The sequence below is a fragment of the Pleurodeles waltl genome, chromosome 12, assembly GCF_031143425.1.
Source record: "Pleurodeles waltl isolate 20211129_DDA chromosome 12, aPleWal1.hap1.20221129, whole genome shotgun sequence".
NCBI lineage: Eukaryota > Metazoa > Chordata > Amphibia > Caudata > Salamandridae > Pleurodeles > Pleurodeles waltl.
The window spans coordinates 605291379-605308301 of NC_090451.1; positions in this window are offsets into that span (position 1 = coordinate 605291379).

The following is a 16923-nucleotide window of genomic DNA, read 5'->3' on the forward strand; positions in this document are numbered from 1 at the left end:
AGAAGGCGTTACATAGCAACTGCAATCTCATAGGACAGTTCCAGCAATGAACCCTCATTGAGGACATCAGCAACGTACAGAAAGTTCATGTCGCAAAGCAAGACACACTTCTAGTTTATATTCGCAGGAGGACCATAAGCAACAGCAGACAGGCTGCACACAACAAAGAACTGGTTGAAATAACAATGACCAATTATTGTCAAGTTCATCCATTAGTGGTGCTCCATAGTACTGCATCGCGCGTTCACAACACAATTTGGCTGGTGGGAGCTCCATCACTCCTCTTAGTTGAGATGGGGCAGCCATTGCAAATTAAAAATAGTAACAGCAGAATACCACCAATTAATGCCAAAACAATCCGGAAACCTAAGAAAGCACCTGAAAAAAGTGAGTGTATGGCCGAAAGAATAATTCCAAGCACAGTTTGGAAGATGCTGATAAATCCAGGACCTACAGTCTTAAAAAAGTGTACAATCCTGGCCCTGTTAGATGCATTCAAAATGCGACTGACCAATTCACCGAAGTGTTTTGGAAAGTTGGTATTTAAAAGGGACAGACTGTATCTCTGCAAACAATGTTGCCTCCTGAAGGTCATAAGTTTCATAGGCTGATGTGAGGTCCACGTGTTTTTGAAACAAAAGTGCTTTTAGTCTGCTCAGCCTGTCACAATAGACATTATAAGTAGCAATGTGAGGGAAAAGCACATTTTCACAGCAGGTCACTATTTGAGAAACAGAAATCACATAAGTGTCACCTGCTCTCATCCCACAACAGCCTTGATCACTCAGCTTCAAGTGACCCCCTATCGAGAACAACTGAAAAAATGGGTGAATCTAAAGGATGCGAATACCCTTCAAGTAGCAAGTTAAGTTCACCACAGACGCGTTGCATGCTCTTTGCAATGCCAACTTTTCACAAATCATAGAATGGCTTAGAGAAGTTTCGCAATCACTTCTGCTAAGGAAAACCTCCTTGTCGCCATTCAAGCATTTGAAATTAAAGGGTAACTCCTACACCTCATGGATGTAAACATCTTCTAACTGCTCAAACCTGCCAACAGGAAAGTGTTTCAAACAGGGTGTGAATTGAAATGTCAATGTCGGCAGTGAGATCACTCCATGTATCAGCCACACTGATGATGGTGTTTCAGCTACAGCAAAGGCAGCTCTTCTAATTCCTCAGTATTAAGCATGATGTAACTAGCTTCCTTCTTAGCCATTATCTGTTGTTTTCATGTAAGGTTAAATGCAGCAAATAACTCCTTAGAGTTAATGTGCTTCTAGGCAACGCGGCTGCTATTCGGGACCTGGAAAGTCCAACTCAGCTGCATGATGGACCTAAGCTGATTTTGTCTGTGGTGTAGAAATTACATATCATTTTGAATAATGTTAATAGCAGGGGACACAATGTTGTTTAATGTGTAAATGTGAGTGGACAATGTGTTCATACCAGTATCGACAACAACCAAAGCTTTCTCTAAATTTTCCTTATCTATTTGCCTTAAACGTGCAGCACCTTCCATTTGTGAAAGCTTGCAAATTTCATTATATATTGTATATAAGAATCTTTTAGAGTGTGTGTGTTTTTTAGAACCTAACTAGAAATCTTGTAAGTCAATATCTTCAGAAAGGAGAGAAAGGTGTTCTTTTACAGCTATTAGTGTGGATAGCATTAGCCATTGTTGACATAATTTACCCACACTGTATGTGGTGACAATACCTGAGTGCTGTGTGATGACGTAATAAGTGTCTGGTCTGCTTGCTCTAAAACCCTGTGTACAGTTGATAAAACATGCATGACAACCATTTGTGTCCACTGGTCACAATACCCACCCATTGGGACCTGAAATTGATGAATTAAAGGTACCATTCTGAACCCAACCATTGAACTGTTCTTCTGTAGCATTTACAATATTTTGCCAATTTTCAAACTTAGCTATTGAGGGAATACTGGGCACATTAATTCCTTTTACTTTTGCTAACCCAAGTCAAGTTGTTTGCTAGACAGTGTCATTTAGAAAAACCATTTGCAACCAAATTAAACAAGCTCTGAAAAAAACCTCTGTGCCTCATATCTGGCTATCTTTCATTCCCCAAACACTTTTTAAGTCAATTAACTTTTTCCAATATTCATAACATTCTATGGCAAACTGGGAAACAAAGGGATCTGAATAAATTAATTTAGTGTTGGTTAATAGTATTTTCCTTGCTTTCAAATTTGATAATTTGAAATAGTAAGACTCTCTGGGGCTGATTTAAAAGCCCCTGGCGCCTCTTTGCGCCACATTAGTGCAATTTGTTTATGCTAATGTGGCTCAACAAGGCCAAAATCGCAGTGCCCAAATTGCAAAGTGGCGCACTGAATGCATTGCGCCACTTTGTAACCCTTTGCGCTACATTATGCCTGTGGCAGGCATAATGTATGCAAAGGTTCCCCTGGTAGGGGGGCACAGAAATGGCACAAAACAATCCAAAAGATTACTTTGTCATTTATTTCGCCACTTTTACCGCCTGCTCAGAGCAGGCATTAAAACAAGGCATGCCATTGTTTTCAATGGGCTTTGCAGGTTTAGCATCAATGGTTTTTACGCTAATCCTGCAGAGCTCTGAAGTACCGCCAAAAAGTTTGAAGCTAGTTTGACGCTCGTTCCCCTAACTGTCGCCATGGTGCACGGTATCTTAGATATGTCGCACACAGGGTGGCGTTAAGGGGCGCAAGAAAAGTGGCGCTGCACTGGATGCAGTGACACTTTTCTTAAATCAGGGCCTGTATTTTTAGCATCCTGCCTAGAAAAATAACTGAATTTTGCTACAATGTTCACATTGTGTGTAATTAAAGTCTGTTCTTGGAGTACTAGCTCAATGTAAATAATGGTGTCCATGATGATGGTAACAGAACATTTCCTTATATAATCTGTTGTTCATACAATTATGTTCACTTTCAAATACAGTATAATATTCAAGCTCAGAAAGCATAGAATCAACTGTTTTTACAACCCAGTCACCAGAAACAACCCCAGATGTAAGAATGTAATTCATAGAAATTTTGAAGACATATGAAATTTGAATCATTTCAGTTGGACCAAATATATATCAAAGGGGGCTTTATCCCAAACAATCCTATCAGGAAATGGAACAGCAGAAATGTGCCCCAGGAACAAGTCTCTATGCACTTTGTGAGAAGGCAAGTAAGTCTTTAAAACCTCATCCGCCAGTTCAACAGCAGACCGTTCAGGAAGATAGTGACCATGTAACAGCGAAAAGAAGACGATAACAAAACCAATCCATAGAAGAAGGACAAGCACTGTCAGTATTATCTACAGATAATACCCTGGGTGAATCAAATAATTTTGTTCAAGCCAGGTGAAAAGCTTACGTATAGCATGCGCTGGTGCAATAGCTGGTGTTGAAGAATCTGAAGACAAATCATCAATGTCAGCAAAGTAACCAGAAGCAGTTTGTGCTAAGACTGGTGGAAATGCTGGTGAACGTGAACTTGTAGATGTATCTGAAGGAGGTTCATCATAAACGATGCCATCTATTTGAGTTGCATTGGAAAATTGCAAATTCATATTTTGGACATTTCTTGTCGAGATAGTGGTGACAGGAGTCAACAAAAGTTCATTCTCTGCCCTACCCAATCTCGGGGAAACAATTTCAGTGTTGTTTAAAGCTTGAAAAGGTATATCCAGTATGGTAGTGAGAGGGGCAAGGGAACTACCAAGGAATCCTTGTTGTCTACTGTGCAGGATCAGCCACGTGATGCAGTTTGACGTGAACAATGGAAATAAAGCGGTTGCCTTTGGAACCAGACAGCGGCGGGATGGTTAACAGTTCTAGTACCGTGTACACCAAGAACCGGTGCCCGATAGGATGGGCCAAACTCTTTCTTCACAAGTCCCTTTTCTCAAACTAGATCACTACCTTTTGGAATCCAGTTTGTGGATGTTATCAAACCCCTCATTCCCAAGTTGGCAGCATGTGTTGATGACTGCTCATTGCAGAACTGCTGTAATTCCTGCAAGACAGTGACACGTTTATTTATGTCAAAAGGTGTTTCTGCTACAACCACCCTAGGACTATCAAGATCTAGAGCGTACATAGGGATGTCGTACAGGACTCTTTAAGGGTTTCAACCTCCCAAAGACCTTCCAGGTAGAATATTTAATGCTCTTTGGAATCTGTATAAGTGATGGAGCCAACTACGAACTGAACCTAGCAACCTAGCTGTTAAAGGTTGCTTTAAGTCTTGTTTTTTTCTCTCCAAAACCAAATTTTCCTCAGGATGTATGGAGAAAAAGAATGCATCCAACACCCATCGTTGCCATGGCATGCCTGAATGCCCTGAAGGCAAAAGCAGGGCCCTGGTCCAAATGGAATGCTACAATGCATATGTCCTGATAAAGACTTGCAAATCTTTAACCCCTTCTGTGCCGCGGACGTAGTGGTTACGTCCCGCGGCACAGTGCTGCTGTGCCGAGGACGTAACCACTACGTCCTCGGCACACAGCCCAGAGGGAGCGCTCTCGCTCCCTCTGTGTGCTTCCCCCCACCCCCCCAAAGTCAGGGATGGAAGGGGAAGCCCTTCCCCTTCCACCCCCGACCCCCCCACCCCCCCCATAATGACGTCAGCGCGCGATCACGCGCTGACTTCATTATGGGGATTTCGCCGCACAGGAAGCCATTTGCTTCCTGTGCGGCGAACGGAGAAGAGGTGAGTTCCTCTTCCCGGTGGGTGGGGGGTTTGGGCTAAAGAGGCACCGGGGGAAAGGAAAGGCTTTTCCTTTCCCCCGGTGTCTCTTTGAGCATTCCTGCTGCCCGATCGCATTGCGATCGGGCAGCAGGAATGCCCACTAGACACCAGGGATTTTTTTTTTTGTTGTACTTTCTGTTTCTTGGTGGCGGGGAGCGGCCCCTTGGGCAAGGGTCGCTCCCCTTGTGGGGGCAATTTGTTACGGCCATTTCTGCCCCCCTTGGGGGCAGATTGGCCTACTTTTTAGGCGGATCTGCCCCCAAGGGGGGCAGAAACCACTGGATCACCAGGGATTTTTATTTTCTGTGCATTTATGTTGGGGGGGGTGCCCCCTTGGGCAAGGGGCGCCCCCCCCAAGGGGGCAGAGAACTGTTGGCCTTTTCTGCCCCCCTTCGGGGCAGATCGGCCTATTTTTTTTAGGTCCATCTGCCCCCAAGGGGGGCAGAAGCCACTTAGGCACCAGGGATTGTGTGTGTAGTGAATGGGGGGGCGCCCCCTTGGGCAAGGGTCGCTCCCCTGTGGGGGGCATGTCCTTTAGGGCCATTTCTGCCCCCCTTGAGGGCAGATTGGCTACTTTTTAGCCAGATCTGCCCCCAAGGGGGGCAGAAAACACTAGATCACCAGGGTTTTTTATTTTTATGTGTATTTATGTGGGGGTGGGTGCCCCCTTGTGCAAGGGGCGCCCCCCCCCAAGGGGGCAGAGAACTGTTGGCCTTTTCTACCCCCCTTGGGGGCAAATCGGCCTATTTTTTTTAGGTCCATCTGCCCCCAAGGGGGGCAGAAGCCACTTAGGCACCAGGGATTGTGTGTGTAGTGGATGGGGGGGCGCCCCCTTGGGCAAGGGTCGCTCCCCTTTGGGGGGCATGTCTTTTAGGGCCATTTCTGCCCCCCTTGAGGGCAGATCAGCCTATTATTTTTAGGCTGATCTGCCCCCAAGGGGGGCAGAAACCACTAGAACGCCAGGGATGTTTTTTTATGTGTTTATTTCTGTGGGGGGGCGTCCCCTTGGGCACGGGGCGCCCCCCCAAGGGGGGCATTGACCTGTTGGCCATTTCTGCCCCCCCTGGGGGCAGATGGGCCTATTTTTCTAGACCCACCTGCCCCCAAGGGGGGCAGAAGCCACGTAGACACCAGGGATAGTGTGTGTGTGTGTGTGTGTTAGTGGATGGGGGGGGGGTTTGGGCAAGGGTCGCCCCCCACTTTGGGGGCACATGTACCCAGGCCATTTCTGCACCCCTTGGAGACAGATCAGCCTATTATTTTTAGGCTGATCTGCCCCCAAGGGGGGCAGAAACCACTAGAACGCCAGGGATGTTTTTTTATGTGTTTATTTTTGTGGGGGGGCGTCCCCTTGGGCACGGGGCGCCCCCCCAAGGGGGGCATTGACCTGTTGGCCATTTCTGCCCCCCCTGGGGGCAGATGGGCCTATTTTTCTAGACCCACCTGCCCCCAAGGGGGGCAGAAGCCACGTAGACACCAGGGATAGTGTGTGTGTGTGTGTGTGTTAGTGGATGGGGGGGGGGCTTGGGCAAGGGTCGCCCCCCACTTTGTGGGCACATGTACCCAGGCCATTTCTGCACCCCTTGGAGACAGATCAGCCTATTATTTTTAGGCTGATCTGCCCCCAAGGGGGGCAGAAACCACTAGAACGCCAGGGATGTTTTTTTATGTGTTTATTTTTGTGTGGGGGCGTCCCCTTGGGCACGGGGCGCCCCCCCAAGGGGGGCATTGACCTGTTGGCCATTTCTGCCCCCCCTGGGGGCAGATGGGCCTATTTTTCTAGACCCACCTGCCCCCAAGGGGGGCAGAAGCCACGTAGACACCAGGGATAGTGTGTGTGTGTGTGTGTGTTAGTGGATGGGGGGGGGCTTGGGCAAGGGTCGCCCCCCACTTTGGGGGCACATGTACCCAGGCCATTTCTGCACCCCTTGGAGACAGATCAGCCTATTATTTGTAGGTTGATCTGCCCCCAAGGGGGGCAGAAACCACTAGAACGCCAGGGATTTTTTTTTATGTGTTTATTTTTGTGTGGGGGCGTCCCCTTGGGCACGGGCGCCCCCCCAAGGGGGGCATTGACCTGTTGGCCATTTCTGCCCCCCCTGGGGGCAGATGGGCCTTTTTTTCTAGAACCACCTGCCCCCAAGGGGGCAGAAGCCACTTAGGCACCAGGGATAGTGTTGTGTGTGTTTTTTTTGTTTGAGGGCTGTCCCCTTTGGCAAGGGTCGCTCTCCATGGGGACACAGTACTAAAGGTATTTTTTGGCTTCCTTGGGGCAGACAGGCCTATTTTTATAGTAGGCCCATCTGCCCCTATGGCAGAATCCACTTAGGCACCCATTTCTAAAATGTTTGATGGTGGTGTGTTTGTCAACTGAAGAAGTCTTTGCATTTGTGATAAAAAATGTTTTCCTCCTTTTTGTTCTAGTTCAAAGCTTTTGCTTTATTTGCTGTGGCTCCTTGCGGTTTTGGCGGTGGTTGACCTGCAGTTTGCACAGTTGCATGTTTTAGGTAAGTAAAAACAATTTACTCCAAAGGAGTATTGTTGCCATGCATGAATGACATGTTTGTAGGGGGTGTACTAAATGCAGGATTGTGTGTGAAATTGTCCTTAGGTTTGTGCACAATGATATTTGTTTTGTCTTATTTCTAATTTGCCTTTCTTTCTTTCTTTTTAGTGGGATATCATTGGTGATTGCTGTGTAGTTGCTGGTGAATCAAGCTTTTTCAGGCAAGTGAGCGGTATAGTTTTTGAGTTTGTAACTCTTACTAACAAAGCTACACTTTGTTACTTGTCTTACACAGTGCTGGTTGTTGGTGGTGAATTTGTCCAGTTAATTTTAGCAGGAGAGATCATGGCTAGCCGCAGGATGACCGCTCAGCAGGTGGTTGGTATGCTTTTTGAGTCACAGTCTGATCATGACTATGAGACGGACTCTGCATCTGAGGCAGAGGAGGAAGTCAGAGATTCTGGCAGTGATGTTTCTGTTGGAGGGGAATCTTCTGATGATGAAGCCACACTCAGTGCAGATGAAGGTTCTGTTTTAGAGGAGGACATTGATGTGCCAATAGTGCAGCAACCTGGGGCTGAAAGGTTTCCCGTTAGAAGACCTGATGTCTGGGTTGCCCCAAACATGGAGCAGCCAGAGTTGCCTGCCTTTACTGGTCTCCCGGGGTGTAACGCCAATACAGAGAACTTTATGCCTATCAATTTCTTTGAGTTATTCATGGATGATGTGTTTTTGGAAGAGATTGTTGAGCAGACTAATTTGTATGCGGAGCAGCATTTGAGGGACAACGCTGCTAGACTTAGGCCACACTCTAGAGCTGCCCAGTGGATTCCCACAAATTTGGAGGAGCTAAAAAAGTTTTTGGGTTTGACTTTTTTGATGGGGTTGATAAGGAAGCCGTCACTGGCTTCTTATTGGTCTACTAGTCCCTTGATGGCAACAGCTATATTTCCAGCTACCATGAGTCGTAATCGGTATTTGCTTCTTCTTAGGATGCTGCATTTTGTTGACAATGCATTAGCCTTGCCACGAGATCACCCAGATTCTGACCGTCTTTTTAAGATTAGGCCTGTCCTTGATCATTTTGTAGATCGGTTTTCGGAGGTCTATGTTCCAGGCAAAGAGATAAGTGTGGACGAGTCTTTGGTCCTCTTCAAGGGTCGTTTGGTTTTTAGGCAGTACATTCCTAGCAAAAGGGCACGATATGGAATTAAATTGTATATGCTGTCTGAAAGTAGGACAGGATATGTGTATAGTTTCCGTGTGTACACTGGTAGGGATTCCAATATTGACCCCCCTGGTTGTCCTCCCACTTTTGGAGTTACTGAGAAAATAGTGTGGGATCTTGGTAGACGACTGTTCAACAAAGGTCACCATTTGTATGTAGATAACTTCTACACTGGTGTGCAGTTGTTCAAGGAATTGTTTAGAGTGGACACAGTTGCTTGTGGCACAATCCGTTCTAACCGGAAAGGCTATCCAAGGGAGCTTGTCTGTAAAAAACTTGAGAGGGGACAGTGCTGTGCCTTGCGGAACGAGGAGCTGCTAGCTTTGAAATTTTCAGACAAGAGGGATGTCTACATGCTAAGTACCATCCATGATGAGAGTACTTCCCCTGTGACTGTTTGGGGCCAGGTTGCTGAAGTGCGCAAACCTGTGTGCATTTTAGATTATAATAAGCACATGGGAGGTGTAGATAGAGTTGACCAGAGGTTGGAACCTTATACTGCTATTCGTAAGTCTTATGTTTGGTATAAGAAGTTAGCACTTCACCTCTTCCACTTAGCAACCTTCAATGCTTTTATTGTGTTTAGGGATAGGTCTCCAGACTCAAAGATGACATTTGTGAAATTTCAGGAGTCAGTGATAGAGAGCCTTATTGTGGTGGAACAGGCCAGAGTTCCTAGAGAAGCAGTGGTGGAGGATGTGGCTAGATTGAAAGATCGCCACTTTGCTGAGCACATTCCTCCCACACCCAAAAAAGACTTTCCAGCTAAGAAATGTAGAGTGTGTTTTCGAAGAGGTATCCGGAGGGAGTCTCGAATGTACTGCCCAGATTGTCCTTCAAAGCCTGGGCTGTGTGTCGGTGCTTGTTTTAAGAATTACCACACCCAGAAGAATTTCTGGGAACAACCATGAGTGTAAACTCATGTCTGTTTTGTATTTTCATGTGTTTAGTTTCATGGTTAGCATTTCTGTCATGTTGTTAGTTAGAGCTTTTGTGTTTGTTGTTTTGTAATTCTTTCTACTTAGTTAGGGGTTCCTCTGTTTAAAAAAAAAAAAAAAAATATGATGCCATTGTGTGTGGAGTGGGGCTTGGCTGAGACTGTACATATTGACTTGATGTTGGCTACTGCAACACACTGCCAGCCAAACACCAGTCCACACACTCCCATCAGCTGGTGTGATTGTTGTATCAGGCATGTGGGCGTATGTAAGTGATGGGCCCTTGAGTGGCGCTGTCTGTCGATGTGAGTGTTGTAATGTGCTGGGCCCGTGGCTGGCGGTGTGAATGGCCTTGTGTGTGTCATGTATGAAAGTTGTGTGAATGGACTGTAAAGCGGTTGGTGCCTTGTCGCGGCTTTACAGCTCACGAGCTGTGAGTCATTGGTTCAGTTTTTTGCCTTTCAGTTACTAACAGTGCTTTTCATTTTTGTGAAAGCTCTTGTTAGTAAAATTTGATCCACTGAACCATCACTCACCCTCGTGCCAAATCCAACCAGTAGGTGTGGTAAAAATGACCAAACCTGCTCCGCTGTAATCAGGCGTCGCAGCACACCTATGACACGCTAGGTGCCTCAGGTGGGACCCCGATGATGAAGCATGCCACCAACTTGGTTGGTGGGTGAGGGGTCTTTTTCACATAACCTAAGTGTGTTTCTTTTCAAACTTTTTGTGTTTGGCACATCACGGACGTATGTGGGCACATCAAAACGATATATTACAAAACTACCTGTGTTTGGGGGGGGAGAGGGCACCTATGTTTTTGGTCCTGTGTGCGGCCTTCATCTAGGGAAACCTACCAAACCCAGACATTTTTTAAAACTAGACACCCCAAGGAGTCTAGGGAGGAGTGGCTTGCGTGGATCCCCCAACATTTTCTTACCCAGACTCCTCTGTAAACCTCAAAATGTGCTTAAAAAAAGCATATTTTCCTGACTTTTCTTCGTACGATCACCACTCCAGCACAAAATTCCTACTCCCCAGTGTTCCCCTCAGTCTCCCAAATAAAATGACACCTCACGTATGTGGGTCCCCAAAGCAGAGTCAGTCTAAAGATGTATAAAAGAATATGTCCTTATAAACTCGCAGTACTATCCCCTGTATCTCTACAAGTTTTGGGCCTTATTCTGTTGGAGGCACCTGGCCCACCCACACAACTGAGGTATCATTTTTATCGGGAGACTTGGGGGAACGCTGGGTGGAAGGAAATTTGTGGCTCCTCTCAGATTCCAGAACTTTCTGCCACAGAAATGTGAGGAACATGTGTTTTTTTAGCCAATTTTTGAGCTTTGCAAAGGATTCTGGGTAACAGAACCTGGTCCGAGCCCCGCCAGTCACCCCTCCTTGGATTCCCCTAGGTCTCTAGTTTTCAGAAATGTACAGGTTTGGTAGGTTTCCCTAGGTGCCGGCTGAGCTAGAGGCCAAAATCTACAGGTAGTCACTTCGCAAAAAACACCTCTGTTTTCTTCCAAAATTTTGGTGGTGTCCACGTTGCGCTTTGGGGCGTTTCCTGTCGCGGGCGCTAGGCCTACCCACGCAAGTGAGGTATCATTTTTATCGGGAGACTTGGGGGAACGCTGGGTGGAAGGAAATTTGTGGCTCCTCCCAGATTCCAGAACTTTCTGCCACAGAAATGTGAGGAACATGTGTTTTTTTCGCCAATTTTTGAGCTTTGCAAAGGATTCTGGGTAACAGAACCTGGTCCGAGCCCCGCCAGTCACCCCTCCTTGGATTCCCCTAGGTCTCTAGTTTTCAGAAATGCACAGGTTTGGTAGGTTTCCGTAGGTGGCGGCTGAGCTAGAGGCCAAAATCTACAGGTAGGCACTTTGCTAAAAACAGGTCTTTTTTCTGTGATGTGTCCATGTTGCGCTTTGGAGCGTTTCCTGTCGCGGGCGCTAGGCCTACCCACACAAGTGAGGTATCATTTTTATCGGGAGACGTGGGGGAACGCTGGGTGGAAGGAAATTTGTGGCTCCTCTCGGATTCCAGAACTTTCTGCCACAGAAATGTGAGGAACATGTGTTTTTTTAGCCAATTTTTGAGCTTTGCAAAGGATTCTGGGTAACAGAACCTGGTCCGAGCCCCGCCAGTCACCCCTCCTTGGATTCCCCTAGGTCTCTAGTTTTCAGAAATGTACAGGTTTGGTAGGTTTCCCTAGGTGCCGGCTGAGCTAGAGGCCAAAATCTACAGGTAGTCACTTCGCAAAAAACACCTCTGTTTTCTTCCAAAATTTTGGTGGTGTCCACGTTGCACTTTGGGGCGTTTCCTGTCGCGGGCGCTAGGCCTACCCACGCAAGTGAGGTATCAATTTTATCCGGAGACTTGGGGGAACGCTGGGTGGAAGGAAATTTGTGGCTCCTCCCAGATTCCAGAACTTTCTGCCACAGAAATGTGAGGAACATGTGTTTTTTTAGCCAATTTTTGAGCTTTGCAAAGGATTCTGGGTAACAGAACCTGGTCCGAGCCCCGCCAGTCACCCCTCCTTGGATTCCCCTAGGTCTCTAGTTTTCAGAAATGCACAGGTTTGGTAGGTTTCCCTAGGTGGCGGCTGAGCTAGAGGCCAAAATCTACAGGTAGGCACTTTGCTAAAAACAGGTCTGTTTTCTGTGATGTGTCCACGTTGCGCTTTGGGGCGTTTCCTGTCGCGGGCGCTAGGCCTACCCACACAAGTGAGGTATCATTTTTATCGGGAGACATGGGGGAACGCTGGGTGGAAGGAAATTTGTGGCTCCTCTCGGATTCCAGAACTTTCTGCCACAGAAATGTGAGGAACATGTGTTTTTTTAGCCAATTTTTGAGCTTTGCAAAGGATTCTGGGTAACAGAACCTGGTCCGAGCCCCGCCAGTCACCCCTCCTTGGATTCCCCTAGGTCTCTAGTTTTCAGAAATGCACAGGTTTGGTAGGTTTCCCTAGGTGGCGGCTGAGCTAGAGGCCAAAATCTACAGGTAGGCACTTTGCTAAAAACAGGTCTGTTTTCTGTGATGTGTCCACGTTGCGCTTTGGGGCGTTTCCTGTCGCGGGCGCTAGGCCTACCCACACAAGTGAGGTATCATTTTTATCGGGAGACGTGGGGGAACGCTGGGTGGAAGGAAATTTTTGGCTCCTCTCGGATTCCAGAACTTTCTGCCACAGAAATGTGAGGAACATGTGTTTTTTTTAGCCAATTTTTGAGCTTTGCAAAGGATTCTGGGTAACAGAACCTGGTCCGAGCCCCGCCAGTCACCCCTCCTTGGATTCCCCTAGGTCTCTAGTTTTCAGAAATGTACAGGTTTGGTAGGTTTCCCTAGGTGCCGGCTGAGCTAGAGGCCAAAATCTACAGGTAGTCACTTCGCAAAAAACACCTCTGTTTTCTTCCAAAATTTTGGTGATGTCCACGTTGCGCTTTGGGGCGTTTCCTGTCGCGGGCGCTAGGCCTACCCACGCAAGTGAGGTATCATTTTTATCGGGAGACTTGGGGGAACGCTGGGTGGAAGGAAATTTGTGGCTCCTCCCAGATTCCAGAACTTTCTGCCACAGAAATGTGAGGAACATGTGTTTTTTTAGCCAATTTTTGAGCTTTGCAAAGGATTCTGGGTAACAGAACCTGGTCCGAGCCCCGCCAGTCACCCCTCCTTGGATTCCCCTAGGTCTCTAGTTTTCAGAAATGTACAGGTTTGGTAGGTTTCCCTAGGTGCCGGCTGAGCTAGAGGCCAAAATCTACAGGTAGTCACTTCGCAAAAAACACCTCTGTTTTCTTCCAAAATTTTGGTGGTGTCCACGTTGCACTTTGGGGCGTTTCCTGTCGCGGGCGCTAGGCCTACCCACGCAAGTGAGGTATCATTTTTATCCGGAGACTTGGGGGAACGCTGGGTGGAAGGAAATTTGTGGCTCCTCCCAGATTCCAGAACTTTCTGCCACAGAAATGTGAGGAACATGTGTTTTTTTAGCCAATTTTTGAGCTTTGCAAAGGATTCTGGGTAACAGAACCTGGTCCGAGCCCCGCCAGTCACCCCTCCTTGGATTCCCCTAGGTCTCTAGTTTTCAGAAATGCACAGGTTTGGTAGGTTTCCCTAGGTGGCGGCTGAGCTAGAGGCCAAAATCTACAGGTAGGCACTTTGCTAAAAACAGGTCTGTTTTCTGTGATGTGTCCACGTTGCGCTTTGGGGCGTTTCCTGTCGCGGGCGCTAGGCCTACCCACACAAGTGAGGTATCATTTTTATCGGGAGACATGGGGGAACGCTGGGTGGAAGGAAATTTGTGGCTCCTCTCGGATTCCAGAACTTTCTGCCACAGAAATGTGAGGAACATGTGTTTTTTTAGCCAATTTTTGAGCTTTGCAAAGGATTCTGGGTAACAGAACCTGGTCCGAGCCCCGCCAGTCACCCCTCCTTGGATTCCCCTAGGTCTCTAGTTTTCAGAAATGCACAGGTTTGGTAGGTTTCCCTAGGTGGCGGCTGAGCTAGAGGCCAAAATCTACAGGTAGGCACTTTGCTAAAAACAGGTCTGTTTTCTGTGATGTGTCCACGTTGCGCTTTGGGGCGTTTCCTGTCGCGGGCGCTAGGCCTACCCACAGACGTGAGGTATCATTTTTATCGGGAGACGTGGGGGAACGCTGGGTGGAAGGAAATTTTTGGCTCCTCTCGGATTCCAGAACTTTCTGCCACAGAAATGTGAGGAACATGTGTTTTTTTTAGCCAATTTTTGAGCTTTGCAAAGGATTCTGGGTAACAGAACCTGGTCCGAGCCCCGCCAGTCACCCCTCCTTGGATTCCCCTAGGTCTCTAGTTTTCAGAAATGTACAGGTTTGGTAGGTTTCCCTAGGTGCCGGCTGAGCTAGAGGCCAAAATCTACAGGTAGTCACTTCGCAAAAAACACCTCTGTTTTCTTCCAAAATTTTGGTGGTGTCCACGTTGCGCTTTGGGGCGTTTCCTGTCGCGGGCGCTAGGCCTACCCACGCAAGTGAGGTATCATTTTTATCGGGAGACTTGGGGGAACGCTGGGTGGAAGGAAATTTGTGGCTCCTCCCAGATTCCAGAACTTTCTGCCACAGAAATGTGAGGAACATGTGTTTTTTTAGCCAATTTTTGAGCTTTGCAAAGGATTCTGGGTAACAGAACCTGGTCCGAGCCCCGCCAGTCACCCCTCCTTGGATTCCCCTAGGACTCTAGTTTTCAGAAATGCACAGGTTTGGTAGGTTTCCCTAGGTGGCGGCTGAGCTAGAGGCCAAAACCTACAGGTAGGCACTTTGCTAAAAACAGGTCTGTTTTCTGTGATGTGTCCACGTTGCGCTTTGGGGCGTTTCCTGTCGCGGGCGCTAGGCCTACCCACACAAGTGAGGTATCATTTTTATCGGGAGACGTGGGGGAACGCTGGGTGGAAGGACATTTGTGGCTCCTCTCAGATTCCAGCACTTTCTGCCACAGAAATGTGAGGAACATGTGTTTTTTTAGCCAATTTTTGAGCTTTGCAAAGGATTCTGGGTAACAGAACCTGGTCCGAGCCCCGCCAGTCACCCCTCCTTGGATTCCCCTAGGTCTCTAGTTTTCAGAAATGCACAGGTTTGGTAGGTTTCCCTAGGTGGCGGCTGAGCTAGAGGCCAAAATCTACAGGTAGGCACTTTGCTAAAAACAGGTCTGTTTTCTGTGATGTGTCCACGTTGCGCTTTGGGGCGTTTCCTGTCGCGGGCGCTAGGCCTACCCACACAAGTGAGGTATCATTTTTATCGGGAGACGTGGGGGAACGCTGGGTGGAAGGAAATTTGTGGCTCCTCTCGGATTCCAGAACTTTCTGCACAGAAATGTGAGGAACATGTGTTTTTTTAGCCAATTTTTGAGCTTTGCAAAGGATTCTGGGTAACAGAACCTGGTCCGAGCCCCGCCAGTCACCCCTCCTTGGATTCCCCTAGGTCTCTAGTTTTCAGAAATGCACAGGTTTGGTAGGTTTCCCTAGGTGGCGGCTGAGCTAGAGGCCAAAATCTACAGGTAGGCACTTTGCTAAAAACAGGTCTGTTTTCTGTGATGTGTCCACGTTGCGCTTTGGGGCGTTTCCTGTCGCGGGCGCTAGGCCTACCCACACAAGTGAGGTATCATTTTTATCGGGAGACATGGGGGAACGCTGGGTGGAAGGAAATTTGTGGCTCCTCTCGGATTCCAGAACTTTCTGCCACAGAAATGTGAGGAACATGTGTTTTTTTAGCCAATTTTTGAGCTTTGCAAAGGATTCTGGGTAACAGAACCTGGTCCGAGCCCCGCCAGTCACCCCTCCTTGGATTCCCCTAGGTCTCTAGTTTTCAGAAATGCACAGGTTTGGTAGGTTTCCCTAGGTGGCGGCTGAGCTAGAGGCCAAAATCTACAGGTAGGCACTTTGCTAAAAACAGGTCTGTTTTCTGTGATGTGTCCACGTTGCGCTTTGGGGCGTTTCCTGTCGCGGGCGCTAGGCCTACCCACACAAGTGAGGTATCATTTTTATCGGGAGACGTGGGGGAACGCTGGGTGGAAGGAAAATTTTGGCTCCTCTCGGATTCCAGAACTTTCTGCCACAGAAATGTGAGGAACATGTGTTTTTTTTAGCCAATTTTTGAGTTTGCAAAGGATTCTGGGTAACAGAACCTGGTCCGAGCCCCGCCAGTCACCCCTCCTTGGATTCCCCTAGGTCTCTAGTTTTCAGAAATGTACAGGTTTGGTAGGTTTCCCTAGGTGCCGGCTGAGCTAGAGGCCAAAATCTACAGGTAGTCACTTCGCAAAAAACACCTCTGTTTTCTTCCAAAATTTTGGTGGTGTCCACGTTGCGCTTTGGGGCGTTTCCTGTCGCGGGCGCTAGGCCTACCCACGCAAGTGAGGTATCATTTTTATCGGGAGACTTGGGGGAACGCTGGGTGGAAGGAAATTTGTGGCTCCTCCCAGATTCCAGAACTTTCTGCCACAGAAATGTGAGGAACATGTGTTTTTTTAGCCAATTTTTGAGCTTTGCAAAGGATTCTGGGTAACAGAACCTGGTCCGAGCCCCGCCAGTCACCCCTCCTTGGATTCCCCTAGGTCTCTAGTTTTCAGAAATGCACAGGTTTGGTAGGTTTCCCTAGGTGGCGGCTGAGCTAGAGGCCAAAACCTACAGGTAGGCACTTTGCTAAAAACAGGTCTGTTTTCTGTGATGTGTCCACGTTGCGCTTTGGGGCGTTTCCTGTCGCGGGCGCTAGGCCTACCCACACAAGTGAGGTATCATTTTTATCGGGAGACGTGGGGGAACGCTGGGTGGAAGGACATTTGTGGCTCCTCTCAGATTCCAGCACTTTCTGCCACAGAAATGTGAGGAACATGTGTTTTTTTAGCCAATTTTTGAGCTTTGCAAAGGATTCTGGGTAACAGAACCTGGTCCGAGCCCCGCCAGTCACCCCTCCTTGGATTCCCCTAGGTCTCTAGTTTTCAGAAATGCACAGGTTTGGTAGGTTTCCCTAGGTGGCGGCTGA